Source organism: Ambystoma mexicanum, chromosome 2p (assembly GCF_040938575.1).
Source record: "Ambystoma mexicanum isolate Mex_15411 chromosome 2p, UKY_AmexF1_1, whole genome shotgun sequence".
In the NCBI taxonomy this organism is placed as follows: Eukaryota; Metazoa; Chordata; class Amphibia; order Caudata; family Ambystomatidae; genus Ambystoma; species Ambystoma mexicanum.
In genome coordinates, this window is record NC_090923.1 from 281724279 (window position 1) to 281751903 (window position 27625).

The 27625-nt window shown below is 45.7% G+C and overlaps 1 protein-coding gene across 7 annotated transcripts in view; it reads left to right on the forward strand.

Moving 5' to 3' along the window:
* The window catches only part of PRKCD (protein kinase C delta), a 1081757-nt gene that overhangs the window by 277543 nt on the left and 776589 nt on the right, over window positions 1–27625 (forward strand). For all 7 annotated transcript variants that reach the window (XM_069643552.1, XM_069643559.1, XM_069643551.1 and 4 more), the window contains one exon: window positions 26411–26534. The gene's annotated coding sequence lies outside the window, so the exon portion shown is untranslated. The remainder of the gene's footprint in view (window positions 1–26410; window positions 26535–27625) is intronic.

A 27625-nucleotide genomic window follows, 5' to 3' on the forward strand; every position in this document is an offset into this window, starting at 1 on the left:
GAGATGGGATGTGGTGTGTGAAGTTGTCTGATAGGCATCTGGGTGCTTGGTTGGATAGGCACTTGTGTATGAGCGAGATCGTTTTATTTTCAATTCTCTGAGGTATATATAGCCATTGGCAGGATCGTCTGGTGTCAGAGATGTGTTCATGTTTGGATATGCAGGGCGTTATTTTGGATAACTTTCAACTTGTTAATATTTTTTTGGCTGGTACCCAGGTATAGAGCGTTACAGTAGTCGACTTTGGATAGAACTAGCGCTCTAGTGGTACAGTTGGAGGGTGAGAGGTACAGTCTGCTGGCATTGATGAGCTTACAAGTGTAAGCAGTGGCGGATGAGATGGAGTCGAGATAGATCCCAAGGGTTTTGGCGCTGTTGGAGACAGAGATGTTGTTTCCGTCGATAGTGAATGTCTGGAATAGTTTGTCCAGTTTATTGAGTCTGGGTTGGGAGCCTAGGAGAAGAAGCTCAGTCTTGTCGTTGTCGAGACAAATGCCGTGCTTGGACAAATGTGCCCTCTGATCCTATCCCCTCCTCACCACGACGTTTGACTTTCAACAAAACTCTGTTTTATAAATCGGACCTGAAAAGTACACACATCATAAAGTACTCCACCAACATAGGAATCCTTATTGAAATATGTCAAACAATAAGGGTAGAAATGTTGCGTTATTTTCACCTCATCTTGAAGACTAGAAAATACCAAAATGCAGTTCCACAAAATTATAAAGAATGGCTTGTAGGCTGTCTTTCAAGACTTAATCATAACAAAAGATAATGTGAAATGGAAACCTTTTGCATGGTTTGACAAAGTCATGCTTTATGTGATGCGAGGGACATTCTACCCAAAAAATATTGTTTTTTATCGAACACACTAAATGCGAACAAATGAATACTATGAATACCACCCAATCCAACACCCTGGCAGTGGCTGCTGACTTTGAGTCAGGCCACCAGCCAGGGTGAGGGACTGAGCCACGCAGGGTGTCCCTGCCGCCCACTTTATGTAATGGACAATGCAAGCCTGCCTGGGCACCCCAGCCAGGCTTGCAGTGTCCAATTACTTAATTAATGCAGCGGCTGCAATGTGCCCCCACCTCCCCGAGGCCTGCCTCTGCCAAATGATGGAGAACAATTTGGGATGCCACAAAAGTCCCCCTCCCCCCCCTTGCTCCCTATAATTACTCCCATGGTAACAAGGCCATGGGTGGGAGTCAGCAAGAAAAGGAAATGCAGCCAGATTAATGTGGCCACAGCCATGCATTGGGGGAGAAAAAGGGTACAGAACATAGTGGTGTGCACGGTACGTGTGAAGGATCCTGGTATCCTAGTTAGGGAGATGTTTACTTATCATCCTTCGGCACAATAACTAGCATGAGATGATCTTCAATGATGCCAGCGTACTAGTTTTGGAGTAATTTTGGTTATTTGTCCAGGACTATGGTAACTAGACAGATATGATATGGCATTCATATCGCGCTGATACACAAGTGTTTCAAGGTGCAACGAGGCAAAGGAGGGGGACCGAGAGAAGACAGAGACAGCAATCCTACTAGGCCAGGTGACCTTGAGGTCGCGCAAGTGCAGGGGAGGGGAGCAGGGGAGAAGTGCGGGCGGAAAGGGGGAGGGGGCAGTATAGTACATACGATGAATGTAAAAAATAAATACGACCATAAATAAAATTGCGACCAGCTGGTGGCAAGTGCAAGGATAAGGGCAGACATCCAGTGTTAAGTGCTGGTAGGGGGCTGTAGGGATACAGAAACAGTCCTTGAGCGCAAGGTTGCCAGGGGGGCAGTGCAGGTGTGCAACTGCTAGGAAGGGGGCCTGGGCCCGAGATCAGAGGGTAGCCAGGTAAACCAGTGCAGTTTCAGTTTCAACCAGGAAATCGGCAAGGGAGCTGAGGAGAGAAGGCAGAAGCAAAGAGGAAGGTCTTGAGGTGCTTCAGGAACCGCAGATGGGTTTCCTCAAGTTTCAGAGAGGCACAGAGGTTGTTCCAGAGGGAGGCCCCAGCAGAGGAAAGAGATCTATCCACAACTCGTTGCTTGGAGAAGCGACGGACCCTGAGGGAGTTGGAGGTGGATGAGCGAAGAGCTCGAGAAGGAAGATATTTGGGAAAAGAGAGTTGAAGGTATTGAGACCCCAGTCCCCGGAAGACCTTATGGACAATGCAGAGGGTTTTGAATTTAATACTCACCGCCAAAGGGAGCCAGTGCAGCGATTTCAGTCCTGGAGAGAAACGGTCCCTGGGCTTGAGGCCAAGAACACGTCTCGCAGTCCTGTTTTGGATGAGTTGCAGAGGGCGGAGAGTAGAAGCAGATTTGGAAAGAGGCTGTTGAAGTAGTCTAGCCTAGAGAGAACCAGAGATGGAGACAGTGAGCTTCTGGGGGAAGGAGAGGAAAGGAAGAATAACTCTGAAGAGGTGCATCTGGTAATGTGACTTCTTAGAGATGTGAGGAGAGAAGGAGAGTGTGGAGTCAAAGATGACCCTAAGGTTTTTAGCCTCACAGGTGGAGCAGCAAGAGGGCCAAGAGAGACCGGCCAGAGAGCGACAGGAAAGGAGGGAGCAGGTGTGCCGATGAGGAGAATCTCACTCTTACTGGAATTAAGGCAGAGGACATTGGCGGCACACCACTCCTGGATAGCAGACAGTCAGAGAGGAGAAGAGGTGGCGGAAGGGAGTCTGAAAAGGAGCTGTCATCCGCATAGCACTGAAAGTTGGGGCAGAGAGCGGCAATGCTGTGGGCAAGGAGTGCCAGGTATTGGTTGAACAGCCAAGGAGAGAGGTTAGACCGCTGGGGAACACCACAGGTAGAAATGGAGGAGAGGAAAGACCCAAGTTGGACCTGGGAGGGTCGATCGGAGAGGAAAGGAGTCAGCTAAGTCAGGGCCTGATCAGTGATACCCAGGTTATCATGTAGGCGGTTGAGAAGGATGGCATGGTGGACCGTGTCAAAGGCAGAAGAGAGATCAAGTAAGATGAGGACACGGGGTGTTGGAATCAAGGTTGGAGAGCAGGTCTTCACAGATGTTCAGGAGAGCAGTTTCTATGCTTCTGGCACCTCTGAAGCCAAACTGATGGTCATGGAGACAACCAACCTATTCAGTATGAAGATTCAGCGTGGAGATGGCAAGCTTTTCCAGGAGTTTGCCCAGGAAAGGAGTGATGGTGATTGGGCGGTAGTTAGCCGGGCAGTAGGGGTCAGCTGAGGGTTTCTTCAGAAGAGGGTGCACAAGGGAGTGCTTCAGGGGGGAAGGGAAGGCTCCAGTGGCGAAGGAGTGGTTACCGAAGTCGGCCAAAGCAGAAGCCAGGGTGTCAATGTGGTCCTTGATAGCTTTAGAAGAACAGTGGAGAACCTGTTTCGACAAGACTTTCATGGATTGGACTTGTCTATAAACCTCGTCCCGGGAGAACAGGGAAAAGGCAGAGAAGGAGGGAGGAGAGGTGGCCACAAAAGGGCAAGAGGAAGAGAGGGGAGTAGAGGTAGGAGGAGGAGAGGAAGAGAGGACAGGATATCCTTCCGTTCGGTTTACAGGGGCAGGTTGCGAGTGTGGTTCCTGCAGAATATGTGCTGGGGTGGACCAGGGTTGGTGCCTGCATGTTGTGCGCTGGGGGTGTTCGGAGGGTTCAGCGGATTCGGTCACAGAGGTGTGCTAGTTCTTTTTGTCGAGCCCTTGCTATAGCGATGTGTATGGGATCTGTGAATCGCAGGGTCAGATCCTGGCGAGGACACTGTGCCTTCTATTGCGAGGAGGCCTGGCTGGCCCTCCCTGGGGGCAGCTGGGGGTCCCGCTGGTTAGGTCCTGAACTCTGGGAGTTAAGTGTCAAGATGATTATCGGAATAGGGCCGTATTAGTCCCCGGGGTACCCCACATGGGGGTGGGTGGCAGAGTGTGGCCTCCCTATTGTCATGAGGAGGGGTGCGAGGGTCGTTGCTTGCCCTCTTCTGAATTGTATTCTGTTATCTGACGGCTTCCATACATGGTAGGGAGCGAGTGGAACACATATGGTTTGTGCAGTTCAGTGAGCTTAGTAGACTTTTGAGGTCGTAGAGGGCACGGGGGTGCAGGCTGAGGGTCTGTGGGCTTCCCAGGTATCATTCCCAAGTGGCGTGGCTGGGGGAGGGGCCTCCCTCCTTTGCTGTTAGGTATTTGCTCATTCCTAGATACAGGTTTGCAGTTGTTGTAGGGTTTGTGGGGTAGATGCTTGCCCCCTGGCGGCAGTCTTGGGGTCTGGAGCCATTCGTGTGGGGGTGGTCCCGATTGGAGTGGGGGCGGTGCCGATTGGAGTGGGGGCTTCCGGTTGATAGGGACCAGAGGGCTCTGGACTGCGGGTCTGTGGGCTTCACCGGGTATCGGTTTCAAGGGGTGTGACTGCGGAATGGGCTGCACCTTTCTGGTGGGCATCGGCTAAGGGGTGGGCTTTTGGTTATGGTTTTCTTGATCGACTGGTGGTGATAGATGTTTGCCCCCTGGCAGCAGGCCCGGTGTCCTGGATCTAGTAAGATGGGACCTGCGGGGGCCTGGAGCGTGGGATCCAAGGGCGTTGGCTGCAGGCAGAGCATCTGTGGTGCTCCCGGGTACCGTTTCTCAAGGGTTGTGGTCGGTGAGGGGTCTCACCCTTCTGCTGGGGCTGTGCCCATATCCAGAGACAAGGTATCGGTGGGGTTGGCTTGGGGGGCTTGGGTGATCTAAGCCTGTCCCCCGCTAGACGCTGCCCTTGGGCCTAGAGCCGTTTGTGTGTGATGTTGATGTTTGGTCAGGGCTGAGGGTGCTTGCGCCTTTGCTGCAATATGAGAGGGCAGGTACTGGCTGCAGAGCTTGCGCGGTGGGGGGCACTTCCTTCAGTCCAGGGAGTTGTGGGGCTCCTCGAGTGTCATTTACCTCTGGGTGGGCAGGGTCCATTCTGGGAGACAGGTTTCGATTGAATGCCTTTGTTTAGAGGATGGCACCCGGAGCATTGTCGGTGCAAAGTCCTTGTTGTAGGGGTTAGGGGGTGCAGGAAGGCGGGGGCTGGGAGCTGGATCCGGGGGGGCACTGGATGCAGGCTAAGGGTCCAGGGGAACCCCAGGTATTGTTTCTGAAAGGGATGGTGAGTGAGAGTTCATCCCTTGGCAGGGCTGTGCCCCTATTGCATGACCGGTCATGGGTGTGGTTTCTTGGCCCGGTGTGGGATAGATGCTTGCCCCCCCCCCGGTTGGTGGCCTTGGGGGTTCAGTGCCGTTGGTGTGTGTGATCCCGCTCAGTAGGGGGCGACTTAAGGACAGGGAGGGTCCGAAGGGGGGCCAGCAGATCGAGATCTGGGGTGCTGGAAGCAGTTCTAGGGTCGGTGGGCTCCGAGGGTATTGTTTCTTAAGGCTGGGCCCACCAATGGCAGGTGGTGAGGACACCATTGGATGCCTGGGTGGCTCCTGGGCTGCATCGGCGGTTGACCTCCGAGGTGTGCAGGAGCCCGCAATGTTTTGGGCCCTGGCACACCAGGGGTTGGTGTGGGGTTAGTGTGGTCATCATTGGTTTGTGAGTGATAGCTGAGGTGTTGTTATCACGGGCTGGGTGTAGGTGTCTTTGAGGTCGCCATATAATTTGGATAAAAAATGATCTAACATATTTTATCTGGGGAGTTTAATGAGCAAGCCATAATCACTCCCCACCCTACCCGAGACTCCAATTTTCTTCACACTCTCTCCTCCTCTGATTGTAGATCCCTTGCTGCCAATTGCCCGCCCCCCACTGTTGGCTGCACGTTCCCTTTTTTCTCTTCTTCACTCACTGTGTTCTTCCCCCTATGATTGTAAAGCACTCTGTCACTTCCCGAAGCTTGGACTCAAGAAATACCATAAAAATAATCATAGTACAAGATGCATGAAAGAGAGCAAGTATGAAACTTTTGATTAAAATAGTGTTGCAAATGACTAATCTCCTGGGCTACTCTTACCAAGGAAACTAACTGCAATGTTTTCTCCCCTTCCGGACAAAATAAGTCTCCATAAAACTGGATATTGCCTCGCTCTCAGTCGCATGACTGCACTGTTCCAACTGGCAAACTTCTTCAATACTGGAGTGGCCAAGAAAACTTTTTTTTTTTTAAATGTGAATATTTTTTAGTCCGTATCTGCTGTTATTGTTTCATAAAGGCTGTTCTTGCCACTTGATCTGGTTGTTGTAATTTACTTTGTGCTGGAAGTGATGTTGAAAGCTGGTGGTTGGTTCCGCAAGGCAGACTTCCCACAGCAGCAGAACTGCTGTTTTTCATATGGTGCTTTTGATATTCTTATCTGCATCTAGCTAGTATGATACATTTCAGGGTTCAAAGTCTAACTATTACTATTAGAAATTAACTTGTGTGACCAGGAAGTGAAAGGTTGTTACACTCTATTGTCGCGCAGTGCCATATGGTAGATGATCGATCTATATTACCCTGGGCTATAGAGCTGGCAGAACCCGGTTTCTTATATTGTGCCTCATGCCAGCCTCCAGCCTGTAAGTGCAGTACCGTTGGGACTGGGGACCAAACCCGCGCTACTCTGTGTATTCAAGACCAGAGCATTGTCCCTGAGCTATCCTTCCCTGTCAGTATGAGTGTCTGGAAGGGGACTGCACCCAAGGGACCCTGTTGAGGAAGTTACATTTTGAAGCAACGCTGGAGACCACAAAATGGAGGGGAGGGGGCATACTCGGTCGAAGTGCCAATGTTTTAGTGCTTTCAATGTCTGTTGCTCCGGGTGTGGGGGTAATGCGTGTGGGGTAATACCCGCGGGTCATTCTTGTGATTCATAGTTTGGATTTGTGGAATATTATGTGATAGGACCTGGTTCTTTTGTGAAGGTTGGAAATACGCTTCTTGGGCGGTGTGGGGGCTGCTACGTTATTTTATGTGAGCTCCCACACTACCTAATCGGCAGTGTGCCATTGTTTGGTGCTAAAAGACAAAGGTGCTTTAGCAGCCAAATGGCCAGCCAGAGCGGGCCCGCGGCATGGGCAGTGTGTGCACCGGCAGATCGCCCTGCTGTCTGAGGAGTCCCACAAGGTACCAGTGTGTGCCTCAACTGCTGCACAGCTTCATGTACGAAGCTCTGGTGAGGCCACGGTGTCGCCTCCCAACCTCCCGTGACTCTCGAGAGAGACACCCGTTCCCAGTGGGCCATCACATGTTGCAGGTCCTTCATTGACTGCTCTCACTTTCTTTCTCCAAGCAAAGCATTAAAGTGGTAGCGATTTACAAATGATGGCCCAGTTAAGAGACCATTGTTTTGGAGGAGGTGTTAGCTGCATTATTTTCAGATGTTCATATTTAACCGTTTTTTTGGGGAGAATGTCACATCATATATGAACCCTTCATTCGCCAAATATTGAAACACAATGGGGTAACCTTTTCACACATTACAATCAATCCATCACAAACCCTTCGACAATAATGTCATCAGTCATCATTATAAAATTCATAAAATACATAAAATTGAAATCTTAACACAAGAACTTTTAAAAGAATAAGAAACATTTAATCCATATAATTGAACGGAAAATTAAAAACCAGGAGAGAGAAAATAGAATCCACGCAGCCTGGAGGCCTAACTTCCCCTCAGTAGCCATGCTCTGTGCAAATAAGCCACTGAGCTCGCTATGAGGGGAGAAGAACATTGGTCTAAAAATTACGAAGCCAGACTACATGATTGAATACCTACCTCCAACATTATGGGTCTCAAGTATAGCCATCTTAACCGCAGAGTGGTTTTTCAAAAAAGGAAGACGTGTGCAGGTGTCTCTTTGACAGCCAGCAGAACCAGAGCCTTTCCATTTGGAAGTGAAGGCAGCAATTGGTTAGATCCCCAATCTGAACCTCATATATAATGATCTTGCATAAGCCGGCATGATCAGTTCCAAGTAGGCTTTAAAGCAATCTATGTGCCTATTATCTGGCCCCAAGTTTAACTTTAATGCTTTGCAGAGGCGAAGATTCCATGCTCTGTTTTATGAGAAGCTTGACTCCACTCCAACTTGAAGAACAAAGGCTCCCCTGATTTTTCCAAACCTTGCCCACATTTAGCCAGAATAATACATTTTTAATATGGCAGAGCCATTTCAAACCTTTAGTTCAGTTAAGAGCTCCAAAGCTGGTTGCATCCACACTCTGACCCATAGGGAGACAGGGCGAAATTAAAGGTCTGAATTTACAGGAATTGTACGGTATTCCAGGTTGGGCTAAGGCAGCGGTGCACAAGGTGGTAAAGATAATAATTTCTTCAAAAAGTTATTTTCCTTTGTAAGTATCATCCCAGCATCTTCATAGCTCAGCTCCTTATAGTGTGGTTAAAACTGCCTGCTTTTGGTATAGTTCTAATGCTGGCGAGATAGCACCCTTCCCTTGACGAGTAAATAAATATAGAATGGCGCCACTAAATGTATGTAGTGTTACAGCGGCTCTGCTTATCTGAGAAGCCCATCCTGGACGGGCCTGGAATCTCACACCTAAGTAATCAAAGCTATTAACCTGTTCTATTGGAATATCATCAATCGTTATTTTGATCAGTGTTCTTCCCAGTTTTTGACTTGATGACCATTGTCTTGGCTTTTTCCACATTTACTCAGAGACCTAGCTCCCTAGATTTTCTTTAAAAAATTGAAAGGGATTGCTTCAGTACCTCTGGTGTAGTCGCTATTAGGACAGCGTTGTACGTGTAAAATAGTGCTGGGTATTTGGTGGCAGAAAGCTTTAGGCTGTCCTGGCTCTCCTTTAATAACTTGTCTATAATCACCTGTATGTAAAGGTTAAATGGAAGGGGTGAGGCCAGGTGACAGCCCTACCTAACCCCTGAAGCCACCTCAAAGAACGATGTCCGATTGTGGCCCATGTTATAGCGAACACAGGACCGTGTGTGTGTGAATAGATTGATGATATAATGCTGATGATAAAATATGTTTAGCCAGCACACGCCACAGCTTTTCACGGGAGTCAAACGCAGTCCTCAAATCCACAAACCGAACATGTAAACGCAATTTTAATAAGAGAATATTTCTGAATAATAATAAAAAACATAAAACGCTGATCGACTGTTCCACGCCACTTCTAGAACCCTGCCTGATGCATGCTAATCATCCTATTGTTATGGACCCAAAGTTGGAGATATTTCAAAATTATTTTCCCAAATAATTTACCAGCCCCATCTAGCAAAGAAATTGGTCGGTAATTGGTGGCATATCCCTTCCACCCTTCTTGTATAATGGGATAATGACCGCCTTATGTCATGAGTCAGATATCCTAACTGAAGATATTACTGCCTTAAAAAAGGGTATAATGTGGGAGTCCAGATCGGTCTCATCTTTGTAGAGATCAGCTGGAATTAAATCTGGTCCTGTTGCCTTGCCCCTTTTTGTAGAGACAATAGCATCCTCTACATCCTTGATGGTGATACACGGGATATAAGCACCAGTTAAACAGCAAGTAGCTAAGGAACAGATTGATGGTGCAGATGCTACATACAAATTAAGGATATGTTTCCTCCATCTGTCAACATTGATGGTGCTGCTAGTTGATTTTGGGTCATTTTCTGATATCAGTTTCCAAAACGGGGCATTATCCTTTGAGTGGTAGGCTCTATTTAGGCCCTCCCATCTCCCTTTTAGATAGTCGCTCCTTTCTATGGTTGTTACGTTTTTGTGTCAGGCTCTCAGCAAGCAGAGCTTTGACCCATCAATCTCCCTTGGATCCCTGATGCATCTCTCAATATACCTTTTTGTCACTTTGCAAGGACCGTGAAACCATACCGTCTTCGCTATAAGTTTGGGGTTAGCAATAGGCACCAATACATACATCAGAAAATTATCTTTGAGTTTTTTTTTAACTCTGCTAAAGTAGAAATAGTCTCATTTTCAGGATTGCAGATCACTTCGATACTAGGTAAAATAGAGACGTACATTTGCTGCTTCTTTTCTAGGGGTTATGGTACCAGCCGATTTCAATGATCTACAGGGAATACCCAGATCCTGGAGGCCCTGGATGGAATCCTCCCGTCCTGTTCCAGGTAATTCCCACCTCAAGTGGATAGCTAAGAGATGGTGATGGCTCTCGGTCCTATCGATGGCTCTAAAATCGGTAACCCTTGCCCCTGAAAATACAGAAATAAAAATGTAATCGATTAAGGTACTGGCCCCAATGGGGTAACCTTCTCACACATTAAATGTTATACGTCTTGAAAATACATTTACAAAACCCAAAGGCCATTTTTTTGCATTGTGCTGAATTGCATTCTAGTATTTGTAGTCTCCCAGTCAAAAAGGGGGAATAATGCCACCATTGTACACTTCTTGCTTAACACAGTTCTGTAATGATTTATATATTTGAGTGGGTACCTTTTACTATAGTATGTGTACTTTTCAAGTCCTCTTTATAAAGCAGACTGTTGTTGAAAGCCCGGGGAGGTCAGGGGGTGATGAGAGGGCAAGTGAGCCATGAACATTTGCCTGGGATGTGGCAAGTGAGGTTGCAATCCTGGAGACTGGTGCAGTTATTGTTATTATTTCAGGGCACAAGTAAAGGATACATGTGTGTGGACAGTGTAACTTTTTTCAGCAGCCCGTTTGGAGGTTTAGCTACCAGGATTTCACCCAGGCTGTCGTGCTTTCAGTGCAGACACCCGCAAGACGCATAAAATGATCAGCAAAGTGCATGCTCGTATTGGGATTTTGTTTTCTAGGGAATATTTTACTACATATTGCTTGGTTAAGTACCTTTTTATACTTGGCCAGTGTATTTAATGAAAGATGTCCTCAGGTTATTTTTCTGTTGTTGGTTACTGTTTTTGAAAGGCCAATTCCCTTTTGTCTGGTGCACTTTTTTCTAAGGGGAAAGGTCAAGTGAACTAAATTTGTATCTTTCACTTTAAGATATGTTCACTTACTGTGCGTATATTCTTGGGTGACAGCTTTTGATTTTTGCTATGGGGGCAAATGTTCACACACCGAGTAAAGCCGTACTCATCCCCATGTCAAAACACCACATTGTACAGCACGTTTATTTATTTTTACATTTATATAAAGCGCACTAAGCCCTTGGGCATCTAGGCGCTGTTGCCGCAGGAATAGGAAAGAGGACATGATTTACATGAAGGTCTAAACGTATAACGTCTCAGCAACAGTGTCCCAACCTGCTCATTTGCCTTTGCAACTTTCTGCTATAGGATCCCCGGCTTTTCTACACCCGGCAAACAGCTTTGGCCTGCTCCACCCCCTCCAATCAAGGCACAGGAGCAGCACTTGATGGACGTAGTAATTGCGATTTCTTTTTTTTTTTGTTTTGTTTTTTTTAAACATTTTTTGACAGTCAGTCATTCTTATCTGTAGCCTCTGAAATAAAAGCATATTGCTAATTTGAACAACATGCTCAAAAATAGACACAATAAAAAAGCTATTGTGAAACATCTACAAAAACAGCAGTTGGTTTCAGTTTGCAAAAATATTGTGATTGTGTTTTGCTATGACTTCCACAGATAGTGTTTTTGAACCAAAGTTTCAAAAGACCTTTGCAAACGGTATTTCTATCAATTACATTTGGGAAGAGATGTGTTCAAGTTCCTGAATTGCAGACTGCTCTCAAATCCGGCCTTTGCTGCATAACCAAAGGGATTGCTCCTGGCACAATCCTCATTGTGGCAGATAAGGCTTACGAAGTGTGTACAAGGTATTCAGCTGTCTGCTACGTCAAAAAAATCCCTCACTCCTGATATTGCCAGAATGTAAATGTAAATGTTAATATTGACAATTCATATACTAGACGTTAGTGTATTTGTCTACTACCTACACCTGGCAACATAATTTAACTTCCAATAAAACCTTGGCGTACTAAAGACTCATTCTGTGATATCACTGTCACTATTTATGCAAATTAGGGGCCCCCACAAATCTTCTCCCACCCATGGCCCCACAAATGTGGCCAGCCTCTCTTCGGCCTCTTGCCATCCAACCCAAGGGCTGCAAAGTCTGTGGTATGAGCCACCATGCTCCGCACGGAGCAGAATGTATTGCCGTTGCTGGTTCTGAGCTGTCCGATTCGGCGTAGACGGTTCGCTGTAGGAGCCGGTTTGGCGCGGCCAGTTCGCTGAAGGGACTTTACGGCACTAGTATGTTTTGGTGTGAAAATCATCATCATCATCATCATCATCATCATCCTCATTATTTTTTTTTTTTAATGGCTGCATCATGCCACAACATACAGAAATATGTAACTGATTTTTATTTAAAAATATGAAGGATGATGTTCCAATATGGCACTTGTGCACATTTAGACTACAAGATTGCAATGCCAGCCACGTCCAACTGTCCCTCATGCCAAATCGCTAGCGCCAGAAAGACTCCTGCTCCAAAATGGGCCCGCTAAATCGGCCACTGTGCCGAAATGGCTGCGCTGAACCAGCTCGCGGTGAAATGGCGGCGCCAAAAGAGGGTGTACCGCCTCCACATGCAGTGGCACCAACTATGTGTGGGCTGGAAGTTTTCAGCCCGCACCGGGAAAATCTGGAAGGGGCAAAGGCAACCAAATAACAATTTCTTACAGACTGCAGAGCTTCCAGCCTGGAATGCTTCTTAAGCTTTGTTTGTTACTCTTTGTTTACTCTGGCTAATGGCTGAGAGCAGACAAAAGCCGAATTATCAGCGGTGTGATTGAAAGCTATTAAACCTTCAGTGCGACATTGCCACCAGGCAGAGCAGGTGTAAAAGCCCATTTATTTTATTGGCTTGGACTGCGATGCATCTGGTTCGCTGCATTAACCATGTACGTCTTTCCTGCATTTATCATTTGCTGCACTGTTTCCACTCCCCTGTTCTTTTCCTCAAAGGGGAGGTCCACCACATCAACCTCTTGGGAAATGTCTCCCCCGACCACCCCACGCCATTTTGTGTGGTCGCACGCTGTCAGCCCCAGCTCACTGGATCGCTGGACCATCTTACTCTATTTCTGCGCCTCTCTTACGCACTCCCTTCCTACCTTGCATCCCTTCACCACTTTTACGGTGCAGTAAATTCCCTTGGCTGCAAAGTTGCCTAGAAAACCACCGCACTGTAAATGGCAGAGCGAGTAAGACGGGTCAACCTTGAAATATGTTATTCCAACTTCCCTTAAATACATTATTAATAATGAATATTATGAATTCAATTGCCTTAAATGATTTATTTTATTTTGCGTAAGGGTTATTGCCAGGACCACTATGTAAAGTCATTTGATTTTAGGGTGACTTGGATTAATACACATAATATTCAGTGTATCATAACTCTGGGGGTCTACTTGGATGACACCCTTAATATGTCGAGGTAAGTCAACCGCATGGCCTCCACCACCAAGCTCATCTATGCAAGAAAACTTTTCTCTCTGACAACTACATCATAGTCGCTCGTTTCCTTATTGGCTTGTGGGATGTTTTTATCCATGCATCCGAGCCCTACCTCCAAAACTGTGCAGTACTGACATGGAAAACATCATGATGGCCAGAGCTTCCCAGAAAATGCACAGGGAAATGCATGAAGAATAGGCTGCCACTCTTTTTGCCGATGTTATGGGTACAGAAGGACACTGCCTAAAACCACCATTGGACTACCCACACAGTAGTCTGAAACCATTGGGAATGGCAATGCTGATTGCCAAAAGCAACCTAGAATTGTGGGGAATTCATTTTCTTAAATCCCAAAAATGGGTGCATTACCAGTACTCACCACTATCAGAAAGCCGGCGTTTTAAAACAACACCAGACTTTTTTTTTTGTGTGTAAAACTGAATAAATGAACCCAAAGCAGGCCAAAGGAAGACTTACTGAGAGGGGGATACAATGTAAAGTTATATTCTGAAGTGACTTGAAGGTTTATAACAAGACTGGCTGAGCTGTGGATTTCAGCAGTTTAAGTAAATTTGGACTGAAAGACACTAAACATCTAAATGTTTAAAAGAAATGAGTGACCTACTTTTGAGTGTCACATAGGTTGCAATTGTTTAAATGTCATAGTTTTAAACTTAGAATCAGCATTCTAGCTGCATATGTAAAATGGTTAGTTTTATTTGAATGCAGAAAACTGGGTAACTAAAAGTGACATTAGCTGAGGGCTGGCTTAAGGAACTGAATTCTGCCTACCAGCTACCCCCGACAGGAGTTGAGACTTGCACAACAGCTGTGTTCCCAGGCCTACCTGCCTTTTGCTGCTCCCACCAAAAGGGATATGACACTTCTCTGATTGAATTACCAAGGGACTGCTAGAGACTAAACATAGGACCCAGGCAGAGGGTTTATTGAAGTGGCCATAAATGGCTTCCTCTTGAACAATGGGCCTTCCAGGGCCCAGGAGGATGGTTTATTGCAGGGGTAATAAAAATGGCTTCCTCTTGGCAGAAACTGGGAGGGGGAGAAACTGGAGACAGAGGCTGAGCTTGAAGAAAGTGGAAAGACTGGTTTCTGTACCATGTGACCTGAAAAGACACACCCCTGTAGCCAGAATATGGTTTTAGAAAAAGATGAATAACTCATAGTACGGACTTGTCATAATTATTTAAATGATACCATAATTCTTGTGATTTTTCTGCCCACATTTTAAGAGGTTTTTAGAACCGGTGGCATGATCTGGGGGCAAACTAGCAGTTAAGAGGGTATTACTTAAAATGTCTGCATGTGTAAAGTCTGATACATCATCAATTAATGCCTGCATGCCTTGCACACATTTGGGTAAATTTGAGTAAGAATCTGATATTAGTAACTTGACCAAAAAGTGAAAAATATTGCCATTTCTGAATGCAAGCCCCCAGGAAGAGCAGAGTTTGAACAGGGGCTACCATCAGTAAATGCATGATGGGTGCATGTAATTTCAAACCACTGTGTAGCTATGAAATATGTCTTTTGGGTCAAAATATAGATTGTGTGTAATTTGACAGGGGTGGGTTCTCTGTACCATAAACAGACCTCATCATGATGACACTTCATTTCATTCCCCCAATCAAGGGGAAGAGGATGAAGTGGCCAATGACAAGTGGAGAGGGGTAGGGCCTAGGAAGCTAGCCTCTCCACCCATTTTCAAAACACATAAAAGCAGACAGTCAGGACAGATAGGGACATTCAATTCCAGTTGCTGCAACGCGCTCTGCCGGACCACACAACATCCAGAAGATACTAGATTCAACACTTAGACTTTAAAACTCCAAAGAACTTGATTCAGAACTCAAAGCAAGGGCCTAAACCCACAAACTGAGAACTCTTCTCAGTGGGCCTCAGCATCCAGCAAACCTAACAGCGATATCAGCATCCAGGAGCCGTGCAGATCAGCGCTGGGTCCAGAGAAACCTGTGCAGAAAGATCCAGAAGCAGTGCTGTACCCAGAGAAAGCAGAGCAGTTCGCAGAGGCAGAGCAGAGCTGACCCAGACCGCTGTTCGCAGAGACCGTCCGTGGCGAGTGAAGAAAACCTGACCAGATCCGTGGCGAGGCCCATTCTATTTCTAAATATATTGTGAGTACCTACCAGAACTGTGCAGAACCAATCTCTTAGTTAAAATAATCTAATCCAAGCTATTTTAATCTAAGTAGAACTGTCTCCTAACTGTCACCTGTCATTTTGCAAAACTGTCACCTGTCATTTTCTAGTTGCTAGCTGTCACTTGTCTTTTTGAACTTTAAAATTTCAAATCTGAAAAACGACCTTTACCATATCGCTCATATCTCCGTGACCGTTTGTCTTAGAGACTTGCAGTAACTCTCCTCTGAAAGCTGGGAATCTTGGATTTTCAACGAACCTAGAACCGCATTCCTATTCCCTACATCTTTGCCGCAATCGCGAAAAACGCACTCGCGAATTTTCCCGCGATTTGCAAATTTCTCCACGTGTGAAAACAGCAGTTTCCTTGCCAAAAATTCGTTTAACCTGCCAATCATTCCTAGAACATTGCTAAAGTAAGCCTGAACTAATTTAAACCAACTAATCCTCAACCTGAACCTCCAAAGGGAATTAAAACCATTTTCAGCATATTCCTCACTTCATTGCCAGCACATATAAAAGCATTTTGGGCCTGTGTTTCAAACTTTTGTAGTCTAAGCTTGCTGGGGTGAACTGAATTACATTTGATTGCATTTCTGAGAACTATGTGCTTTCCTTCCATTTCCTTGCATTGCATAAAAGGGGGGAGGGGATTGCCAGAGAAAAGTGATTACATTGTTTTATTGAAATCATATTGAGTATTTTCTGTATTGCATTTTCATTCAACATTACATCCATCTGAACTTATATAAAGCATTCTCTACCACCTTATTCTTCTGTTCCTATTCACAAGTGTGCTAGTGCCAGACTATCCATTATTGATTACTGCTCAGATTCAGTGTGATATTCAATTATTAATTTATTATAAAGCGTGATATATATATTGTTTAAATTATCAAATAAACCTTTAAACTTGCAAAACAGAACTACTTCTTGGGTCAGGGGGATTCCAAGAGAGGGGTGTTATATAGGGGTAGTCATCCAGAACGCATGAACTGGACATAAAGATATATCAATAAGGGTTTCCATTCAGTATCCCAGACTAGGCATTGACTTAGCTGTAGTATTGAATCCTCTTACAGGCTCAAAACTTATTGCAACGCCCTCCTTTGTGGAACATCAGACAATAACCTGAACAAGCTACAAATTGTACAAATCGATGCCATCCGAGCTGCAGTAGACCGAAGGATACCTGACCACATCTCGACGCCAGAAGAGCCGCTCACTGGCTCCCTGTTAGGGAAAGGATCAAATTCAAAGTCCTTTCCCTCTCACCGCTGACTTTCTAACAATGCAGCTTCCTACCTTGCCCAGATGCTAAAAAGATACTCCCTGGCCAGACCGCTGTGTGCTTCAAATAGCCACCTCCCAGCCGTACCTAGGGTTCGCCGGAAGAAAGCAGGGGGATCCAGTTTCCCTGCCTGTGCAGCCGTCCTTTGGAACAATCTACCCCTCACCTTGCGAGCCAAACAGAACCACAAGATTTGCCTGTTTTGTTAAACTTTCTTCTCCTTTTAGTCTGCGTGACTCACATTTTGTGTAACTACCACCTAGATGCCCGTGGGCTTTGCGCACTGCTAGAAGTACGAAAATAAATCAATAAATCCAGAGGCATTCAGCGCATTCACACCATTGCACTTTTTCATATAATGAGATTTAGCTTTTGTTTAAAAGTCAGCACTATTTAACCGCCCAAAGATTAAGGGACTTTTTTTGGAAACCGATTCATGGTGAAATTTAAAGCATCAATTATCTGTTCAATAAGTCAGATGTGTGCAACACAAATGCATCAATCCTAACTTATCTAAATGAATATACTAAGCTTTAAAGTAAGAGTTTCCTAAAACTGAAAACCACCAGTTGGTGTAACTTCCTATATTTTTAGTACATCTGTGATTTTCTTTTGTGGTAATGCAACTTCCCTTCACATCATCCATTTCAATGAAACACATTTTATTTTTTTTATTTTTTTAAGTAAGAGCAGCTATTAAATATAAATATCTCGTGTTGGCCCATGTGGAATGTGCTGAGAATCCTGGTTTTTTTGGCTGCTGCCAGATTGTATTCTGGTACATGTGGTCCTTTGGTTTGTACTGGAAAAATAAAATGACAAATACTATACAGGCATACAGAACGATGTGAGCTAGTGCGGGAACGTGCAAAATATCCACCCTTCACCCATGTTCACCCATGTCAACAAAATATGTACCATGAACATGTGCATCTGGTCTCACAATTAGGCTACCGCATTGGGCCAGCCTGTTTTTCCATGGGCAAATCCCTCTACGTAAGTGAAGTATGTAATACACAAATAGTTTAATGGACTTATGGGCCCTGATTCATGGATTATTTGCGCCAAAAAAACGGGATTTGTGTGCCATTCTGCCCCAAATCCCCATTTGTTAAACGGGGATTTGCGGGCAGAATGGCGCACAAATTCCGTTTTTTTTCAGCGCAAATAATCCATGAATCAGGGAGATGGTGTTTAGCATGTATAATGAGTACATTGCATGTTGAATTGCCCCTAATCTTACTCATTGCTCGTAGCACCATCACGTGTAAGCTGCTTGTACTCTCTTAATAGGAAAGTGAAATAAATGAAGTACTACAATATTTGTTTGGCAAGGGGGCTTTCATGGACATTGACTGTAGAAGGAGTCTGCCAACTCAATTTAATGTTGCACCCCACCAGCCACGGGGTCTCGTCATCTGCTACACAGTTTGTGAGTAGGGCATGGGAGCTGCTTGCCTAATCCGGGGGCTTGCTATTTTGCAGACATGCTCATTTTCTTGCCTCTCCTGTGATCCGGCACATGCGTCTCCCGCGTTTGCCTGATGGCGGGGCCTGGGGAAAGCCTCCCTAGGGCTTCAGCCCACTTGTGGCTCTGCTTGCCCGTCTCGCCTAAGACCGGAGGGCTCAAACCTATTCAATGTTGCTCATATGATCAGCCTCGGAAGCCTTACTTGCAGGCCCATGAAGGATGCACACGTCACAGGCGTCTTGCCCACAGATCGCTGCAGCAGGCGATGTTGCCGAGTACGCGGGTGCTCCGGGGCAAGCCTCGCCCAAACCCCCACCGAAAATAACATCTGTGAACCGGGCAATGCAATCTGCCTAACAGTGAAGAGCCCCTATACTTTCAATGGGACTTTTTTTTTAAGGGCTCAGCACTTACTGGGAAAAACGTCTGGCAGCAGGGGCATCACAGCTGAGCTACCTTACTAATTATATTCAAATGATCTCTTCCGTGGGCTTAGGTGACGAATAGGGGTTGATTTATTATACATGTAATTTTGGAGGGGAACATGGAGTAAAATGTGTTTGTATGCCACAACCTCTTCTATTTGGAAGGTCTTTTTTCAGTACAAATGTGATGGATTAAAAGCTTTAACCATCCCACCGTTATTAGATATATAAGGTTGCCAAGTGCAATGCCAGTGGTCCTGATTAATTTACAACCTTGACCTTGAAAGTGCGCCACCCTGAGGCATGTGCGTGTGATGCCGCTCTGTGTTGTCACTTCCCATGACATCACCTGGGCCAAAGATTGCGGCATAAGGTTCTGTTTCCTCTCCTGCCCCCACAAAAAATGGAAAATTCATGACCCTTGTCCACATGGCCCCTGGAATTTGCACGGCCAGCCTCTTGGGATCCACTTCGATGCTGCTTTCCTGCATGCGTACTCGGCTACGATGTTTGCATTAAACTCATGCTACATTTTTCTAAGTGTTCATTCTTGACACTGGTTTTTTTCTTCAGTCTGTCAAGGCACAGTCGCGATGGATCAGAATTCATGTGAAATCAGACTAATCCCAGTGCAGGGCGGGTAATGGTGCTTAATGGACCGCAATTTGGTTAGGCAGCGTTTTAAATGACTCCTTGTTTACCTTTCTAGGCTCTGTCTGTCCAGCAAGGACTGCCGGCTGATGGCGGAGGTCTGTCTCAGCCTGAACAATACATATTAATTTGAGAGTGTTCCTTTTCTAAAACCATTTACAGGGCCAAAATATAAACCCATTACATCAGTGTCTGAATTATAGGGGCCATTCAGTTTAACTTGAGGAAGCATAGCAACAGTTGGTGCAGTTTGAAAACGTGCAGTGCTGGGCCTAGAGTGTGAATGCCCGGGAGTATTTCCCCAGGGCTCCGAGCAAAAGCCTGTAATAGTTTCACTGCAGTGTCGGGGGAAGGCGGGGGAGCAGGGATAAGCAGTTGACGCTGCACAACTAACCCAGCTTTGCTGTTTTTCGTTCTTGATCTCGTTCTCCTCGTGCGTTTTATCACATTCCCTTTCCTCCTCCACTCCCTACCATCTTACTTACCTTTTAAAACAGACAAAGCAGGAAAGACACCGGAATGTAATGGGAGAACGGTATAGGGAAAGGCTCGGTGAAGGTAGATGGAAGGGAAAGGGAGGTCGGAAGGTGTTTTTATTGCATTGCAAATTTGCTGTCCCCAATGAAGAGGTGGTGTGCGGTTGACTGTGGACTTGAAGCTTTTTGCTGAATTGTTTGTTCTGCAGAACCCTAGATCTGCAGTCCCATGTGAATGTCAGAACCTGGCTCGTTAATTCTATAGGAAATCCTCAACAAGAGATCAATGGGGTGTGTACTGAAGTTGAGTCTCTTGAGGAATAGTCACAACCAAATAGTAACGGATGATACGGTTTATATATTATTGGCAAGCAGCTTTCTTCCGTGTCTTGGATCTTGTGAAAACATTAATTGGCCGCCAATTGGGTAGAATTGCCCGGCTTGTGGCCAAAGAACTTTGTCCGACTTGCCCCATCCTAAACAAACTACACTGGCTTCCTGGCCATGCCAGAGTACTTTCCAAGACTGCAAAGCAGTCGCGAGTGGCACACCAGCGTACCTGGTAACTAAGCTCAACATATTTCATATCTGGTGGCAGACGCTCCTCATGCAGCAAATTGTCCAACAGGCTCAAATAAAATGGTTTCTATGTTGGTATAGAGGATGAAGAGCAAGTCGAATTTTGCTATTTCAAGAGAGTTCCTATGCAATAAGTGGAGGGATACACCTACCTGGGAGTGATCGTTTCAACCACACAAAAATGGAAGGCCCACATCTCGATTTAATAGAGAGTCTCAGTCTGCCAAACGCAACGCCAGTCTTGCTGACTGCACGTTTGTTTATTAAATTAATATCTGTGGCTACCTGGCAGGGCCTGACAAACGTGCAGAGGGGCACATCCCATTTTACACATTTTTGTGGTTGTTGTATTACTGCATGGAACTCAGAGACCTCCACGCAGTTGGAGTAATCCACATAACTTAGAAGGCTGGCGGGGTGCTAGAACTTTGGCCCTGACAGCATTATGCCTAAACAGCACAGAAGAGACACAGCACATGTTCAGTCTACATAGTAACAGAATTCACATCAGCCAATGAAATGTGTTATATGACTGTGTGCGAGGGGTTAGGTCATGGTGCACATGCTCAGTCAGCCTTCTCACTTGCGTAGCCGGTGAGTGGGAAGCCAAAGTAGTACAGGTAGCAGAGCCATGTGTGTGCGGTGCGGCTGCAGCCTTGCCTTGGCCCTTGTCATGTCACTGTGTGGATTGGTATGTATGTATGCCACATGCCACTGCCCCCAGTCTGTACAGCCGCCGGACTGAACTACAACTCCATTCAATGGACCAGTAGTGCTCCTGTCCAGCCATGGTACGGTAGGCATTCAGTCCATTCCCTGCAGATTTCCAGTTGACCGTTTTCCCCAGTCCCTCCTCTGACAGCATGGGTATGGTCCATCACCATGTTGTCACAGGAGGGACTGGGGAGACAGAGAGTGCCAGTCTGAAGTCACACAGGGCTCGCGGGTGGGCCCAGCTTCATTGCAGTCCCAGCCTGGGCTTGCAATGATCTACCCAGCCCAGGCCTCGAGCGAAAGATGGTGCTTCCCCTCTCCGTCCTTGTGTCTCCGGGCCAGCGCCCGTAAGTATGTGGGTCCTGGCCCAGCCTGTACTGCAGCTGGACTACTGCATTGAATGCATTCGTATAGTCTCGTCCAGCCACGGTAGAGCAGACCTATTTAGTGTTTCAGCTCCTTGCTGGTTGGCAGTCTCATGATAATTGGCGTCTGTTATCCCGTGGCTGTATTTGTCCCCAATATAATGTATGTACCCCTCTGGTGCCCCCGACTGGTTTCTGCTCTCAGTAAAGAAGGGGGAGGGGGTAGTGGAATGGACCCCTGCACTTCCTCAGTCGAGCTTCATTGAGAGAGATGCTGGAAGGGGAAGGCTGTGTGTAGTACCGGGCAACAGTCGCTGTGGAGCAAGACATGAGAGGGGAGTGAAGCAGGTGTTGTGTAATGGGGACAGTGCAATGTTTGCATTGGAACACCAATCTGATTGCTGCATGATCAGGAAATCACTGGGATCCATTCACTCAATTAAATTCAATAGTAATGCGATTACACCAACACTGCTGAACAGGATTCCGATGCATGCATAAGATACCATGGGAATGGTTGTCCAGCCAGTTTATTGTCGTTTCTGTTGTCAACGGAAAACGACAAGGAAATGGTCTGGTTACAAAATAGAGATCGAAAGGGAAAGCATATCCGAACCAGAGAAGGAAAGCAAGGAATTATGAGGGAAGGACTGGGAGGTGAAATCAAAGCTACGACAGAGAATATGAGGGGTGGACCAAGGCCTGGCTTTGGAGAAAGAGGCAAAGGAAGAGGTAAACCAGAGAAGATAAGCTACAGCTATTAGTAATAGAGAAGGGTGGATGATAGAGGCTTATGACGGACAACAGTGTGAAATAGAAGATGGCAGAGCAGGAGAGATGCAAAAATGGAAGGTTTTGAAACCATTGTAACCATAGCGATAGCTTTCTTACCGACAGCATAGAAAATCGTCTCTCCAGCTGTAAGCTGACACATCTTTAGACTCAGAAGTGAACGGTCATTGGATTGTATCCTTATGGTGGCAGCGGGGCGGTTATATAACCAGCTATTTATTTGCCTCTGCCCCTTTATTTGAACCCTTTTATCTTTTCTAGTGGTGATGGGGATAAAGACATTCAGATATTTATTTGTTTTCATATTCATGTTTCTAGCCATATTTAATCAAAATTTTTGTTTGAAACCTCCTAACTTTTTAGAAGCATCTTAAAATGATCCTTTCTTGGTGTGTGTTTGCACACGCCTGTCACTCATTTTTCTTTAGTATCGGCCATTCAACCTCAATCAGCATTCTGTGTTTTCATCAGGTCCTGGATTCATGATTGGTTTAGAGCATGACTGTCTGTTTTGACGCAAATGTGGACCTGCTGCAGCCTTGTTCCTTTTTTTGGTGAAATTGCTAAAATATCATTTTATCTCTTCTTCTCTACTCCTCATAGGGTCACCTTCTGGATGACCAGGGTAATTCCCAGTCTCTGGAACACTGGCATTTAAGGTTAGCGCTCACCTGTAATCCATGCTCTAGTCCTACATCACCAGTTGGCTACAGGGCAGATATGTTGGCCTGTCTGTGTTATGGTGTGCATGGCTATATCTTAAGCCCCTGATGTGCTCCTTGCACCAGAACTGGAGGCGTTTTATAAGTTTCCAGAATTTGATTCCAGATTCCTGTACCTACCAGTGTGGCTAAGAACCATGGGGTCATCTTCGACTCCACCCTCTCCTTCTCTCCACACATCTCTGACGTCTCTAAAAAGTCAAACAAACAGCTGCACCTCCTCAGAGGTATTCTTCCTTTACTCACTTTCCCCCAGAAGCTCACTGTCGCCAGAGGAGCTCTGGTCCTGTCTAGGCTGGACTACTGCAACAGCCTCTTTATAAATCTTCATGCGTCTACTCTCTGACCTCTACAACCTATCCAGAACAAGACTGTGAGACTTGACCTTGACCTTGGCCTCAAGCCCTGGGATCGTATCTCTCCAGCTCTGAAATCTCTTCATTGGCTCCCAGTGGTGGCAAGGATCAAGTTCAAGACCCTCTGCATCATACACAAGGCTTTCTGGGGCTGGGGACCACACTACCTCCAACTTTCTCTTCATAAACCCTTGCCTTCTCGAGCTGTCCGTTCATCCACTTCCAACTCTCCGAGGGTCAGTCGGTTTTCCAAGCAGAGATTTGGGGGCAGATCTCTATCTTCGGTTGGGGCGTCCCTCTGGAACAGCCTCCCCGCCTCCTTCAAATTTGGGCAGAATCACCTCTGGTTCCAGAAGCAACTCAAGACCTTCCGCTTTCTCTCTTCCTCTCCCCTGCTGATGTCCCGACTGGTCCACGCACTGGTCAGCTGGCTACCTTCTGTACTTGGGCCCAGGCTCCTGAATGTCCAGTTGCACTTCACACTGTCTCCCGGCTCCCCTAGCACTTGTGGTCTGTATCTGCAACCCTAAAGTCCCTTCTTTCTGCACCTATGAGGCAAGCGTTGGCTGGGCTTTTTGTGTTACCTGCACCGCCCCCCATCCCCACTCCTTGGCACTTCTTCCCTTCCACGTCCCCGCACTTGCGCAATCTGAGTTACACAGGGCCTAGTAAGATCGTTGTTTTTGTCCTCCCTGTGTTCCCCCTCCTTGTCTTGGCGCGCCTAGAAACACTTGTGTACAGGCGCGTTGTAAATGGCATATCCTATCAGTCTCCTTATCTTTGTGATGCTCTCCATTGATGGGAGTTCCCTGCTTAGTTCACCCAGTGTTCTCTTTGCCCTAATAGCTGCGCTCTGTTCTGATTAAGTATGCCAGATTGTTTTCCTGGAGTCAACCCGGAGCTTGCCTTCGACCCAGGTGAGGTGTATGACAAGTGAAGACCTTTTACTTTTGCAACATGGAGTTGGCAGCAGTTTTCAGTGCTGTTCGATTATCTGGACTTGTCCAAAAATTGTGACAAAAGCATATATCGGCAAACATTGTGGGTATATTCCATCTTGGGATCTGGTGCACCGCTTGGTAATTCATGGGTGGGTGCAAATGATAGTGGTGCAACATTTCCGTAGGGTTTGACCTTCCTCACAGCTGTTTGATGTCAGTCTCAATGTTTGAAACAGATTTGTCCATTGGGCTGTTTTGGGATTTCCTTGGACTCCCAAATTGGAAGAATTGATGGTACATTTTCTCTCTTCTACAATGGTATTTTTCTCCTGTGTTCTTTTTGTGTTGCTTTGCCCCCTTATCCTTAAAGTGTCAGTGCAGATTAGGGAAAAATGGGGTTCAGGCTCTCTAGTGGCCTTATTCTGGTCCTGGGGGCAAATGTGCTTCTAGATGGGGCTCTTGCCAGCACTACCTTCTCTCTCTGCTTTTCTCCTTACTAATGTTCCCTTCTCTCCTTCTGAAACTGAAACCTTGGAGAATTGGGAGGTTTAGACTCCAGTGAGAGGGTCGCTCTCAGCAGAAGCCTGTGGACAAACATCAGCCTTGGCATTGTTCTCCTTTCCAGTCCTACGTAAACCATTGGACCTTCTTCAATGCATATCTTGAGGGGACTAATCCCAATCCCCTGGAATTTTAAATATGGTCAAAACCATCCTTTCTTACATCGTGGATTCAGGCTAGGACTGCGACGGACACTATTGGCAAACTAGGCATTTATGGAACCAGATAGATGCAAGCGGTTACAGAACAGTTTGCTTTCCATCTCTCCCAGCATTATACTCTATTGTATCCTCCAAGTGAAAGCGTGTTGCTTCCAAGGGATCTGCCTCTTGTACTTGGAACATTCTAAATTCCAACTGGCAAGGGTCTATTGGAAGATGCCTTGAATGTCTGCATGTTTGTCATGGTTTGTGCATTGTATGCATGTCTGAGGGGAGATTTAGCCCTTATTCCTTACTTGGGTGTCTTGATGTGTGTTCCGTGTCTAAATTCTTCTTTGATGTGAGCAGAGTTTTTCCTTCTGCACATCACCCTCCTGAATCCTACCTTTTCTACAGGAACAACAAATCCACTTACTGAATGTTTGCCAAATATGGGGCACTGTGGAAAGAGTCTGAACCCTTCGCAGTAGCTAAGCCTTGATTTGTACACATGGCCACCTCAACTGCTTATTCTCATGCACGCATAGAGCTACCTACCTTTGCCCAAGGAAAGGCCAACCCTGAGCCTGGTGGCTTGCTAGGACAATTAACCATGCTCGGCAAGTGACTCTGCTTGACCTATGTAACGCTGCTACTTTGGTACCCTCACATAATTTTATCAGGTAGTACAGGTTGCATATGTGGCTTACTGCTTTGTCATTCTTTGGCTCTAGTGAGCTGCAGGCTGGATCTTACAGGATTCTTCAGATCTTAAGTTAATAAACCCACATGTGGCAAAATCCATCGTGGTCTATTGTAGCTTTTTTTAAGTTGCGTCAAAGCTTTACGCCACTGCTTGCCATGTAACTAGGAAGTGCGACCTGGAGGTAATGAGTAGATTACATACCGGTAATCTCAATTTCTATAAATCCTACTTCCATGGCAGTCTTTCTGTCCATCTGTTGGGTGAGTTCATGATGGAGTAGGCTATACAGTAGAGTTGTGTTAAAGGGGATTCTAGATATAAGGAGTCCCAAAGGAGGTGTATGGGTAAAGTAGTAAAATAGATATATCAACAAAAGCAGTGGGATGCCTGTCTCTGGCTTGCAGATTGACAAGAGCAGAAAGATTAGGACTAGGAGTAACCTGCATTGCTGGAAATGCTTTAGATCAGTAATTCATGTAATCGCATTCTGGTAAACGCATGTCTGATTGGTGCTTGGTGCTATTACCCAGAAATGCTGACTGCAAAGTGTGCATTAGAACTACTCCAGCAACATCTTTCTAGGGCGATTGTTTTGCAAGGAGAGGACACTGTTTGATGAATAACAATGGAAGAAATCCTATTTGGTATCTGAAAAAATGGTTGCACTTAGAACACCCACATCAAGAAGATATTCATGATTTCTTTTTTTTACTTCTTTCAGACTTGATTTGATCTCGTGGGAAAAAAGCCAACAAACTTCATCAAGACAAAGTCGGCGTGGTCACAAAGATTCCTCTGAAAACATGCGATGTTGATGGATTGCTTGCTGTTTTTTAAGTGAGCAGGTAAGGCCAAAAAGACGGTTACTCTTCCATATGTAGGTCATGGGTTCGAATTCATTATATCTTGCAGTGCAGTGGTTTTAAGAAACTTTGCACTGGTGCAACTGCAATTTTGCATGGCATTGGCACTGGGGAAAAAATAGTCCTAGTGTAAAGAAGCTATTCTTTCAATGCGTAGAGGCCGTTAAAGCAGACGCCAGAGTGCAAAACACGTGTTGGCCACTATTTACTGTTTATTTTATGTTATTTTATTTATTTATTTAATACATTTGTTACTCGCCCAGACCCTGAGGTATCACGGCGAAAGCTCCAGAAGGTAGTCAATTATTAAACAATGTTACAGTTTCAAAGCAATAATACATTTTTTATACAGACGTTACAAAAGCAGATATGGTCCTAAATCAGATTCCAATTGGTGGGATAGTCCATAACCTTATGTTCAAAATTTATTGAATAACCAGGTTTTCAGAGCTTTTTTGAATTTTTGTAATGATTCCTGCTTTTTGATGCTTAGAGGTAGGGCATTCCAATGCGAAGGGGCTAAAACTTTGAAACAACTTCCTCCTGCTCTGCTATATTTAAATGCGGGAACTTCTAAGAGGGCCAGATTATTGGATCTGAGCGACCTGCAAGCCATTTTGTTTTTGATGGAATTATTGAGGTAGCTGGGCGCTTTGTTGGTGGTGCATTTGTAGACAATGCTAAGGGTTTTGAATATGATCCTTGCTTCAATAGGCAGCCAGTGATTTTCTCTTCTAATGTTAGATATATGTTCTGATTTCTTTATCTCTAAGGCCGCTCTAAGGGCTTTATTCTGTAGTAGTTGGATTTTGTTTATATTGGTTTTGGAAGTTCCCAGGAAGAGGATGTTACAGTAATCTAGTTTTGTTAGGATCAGGGCTCTAGCCAGAGTGATGCAATTTGCAGGGGTGAGAAATTGGCGACTGAGAGCAATACGTTTTGCTGTGTAAGCTGTGGATGAAGAGAGGGCTGCTATTTGTTTATGCATGGAGAGGTTGGCATCGATGTAGACACCTAACGTTTTGACTTGTTTAAGTACTGGGATCCGGGTACCGTCGATGTTAATGTGAGAG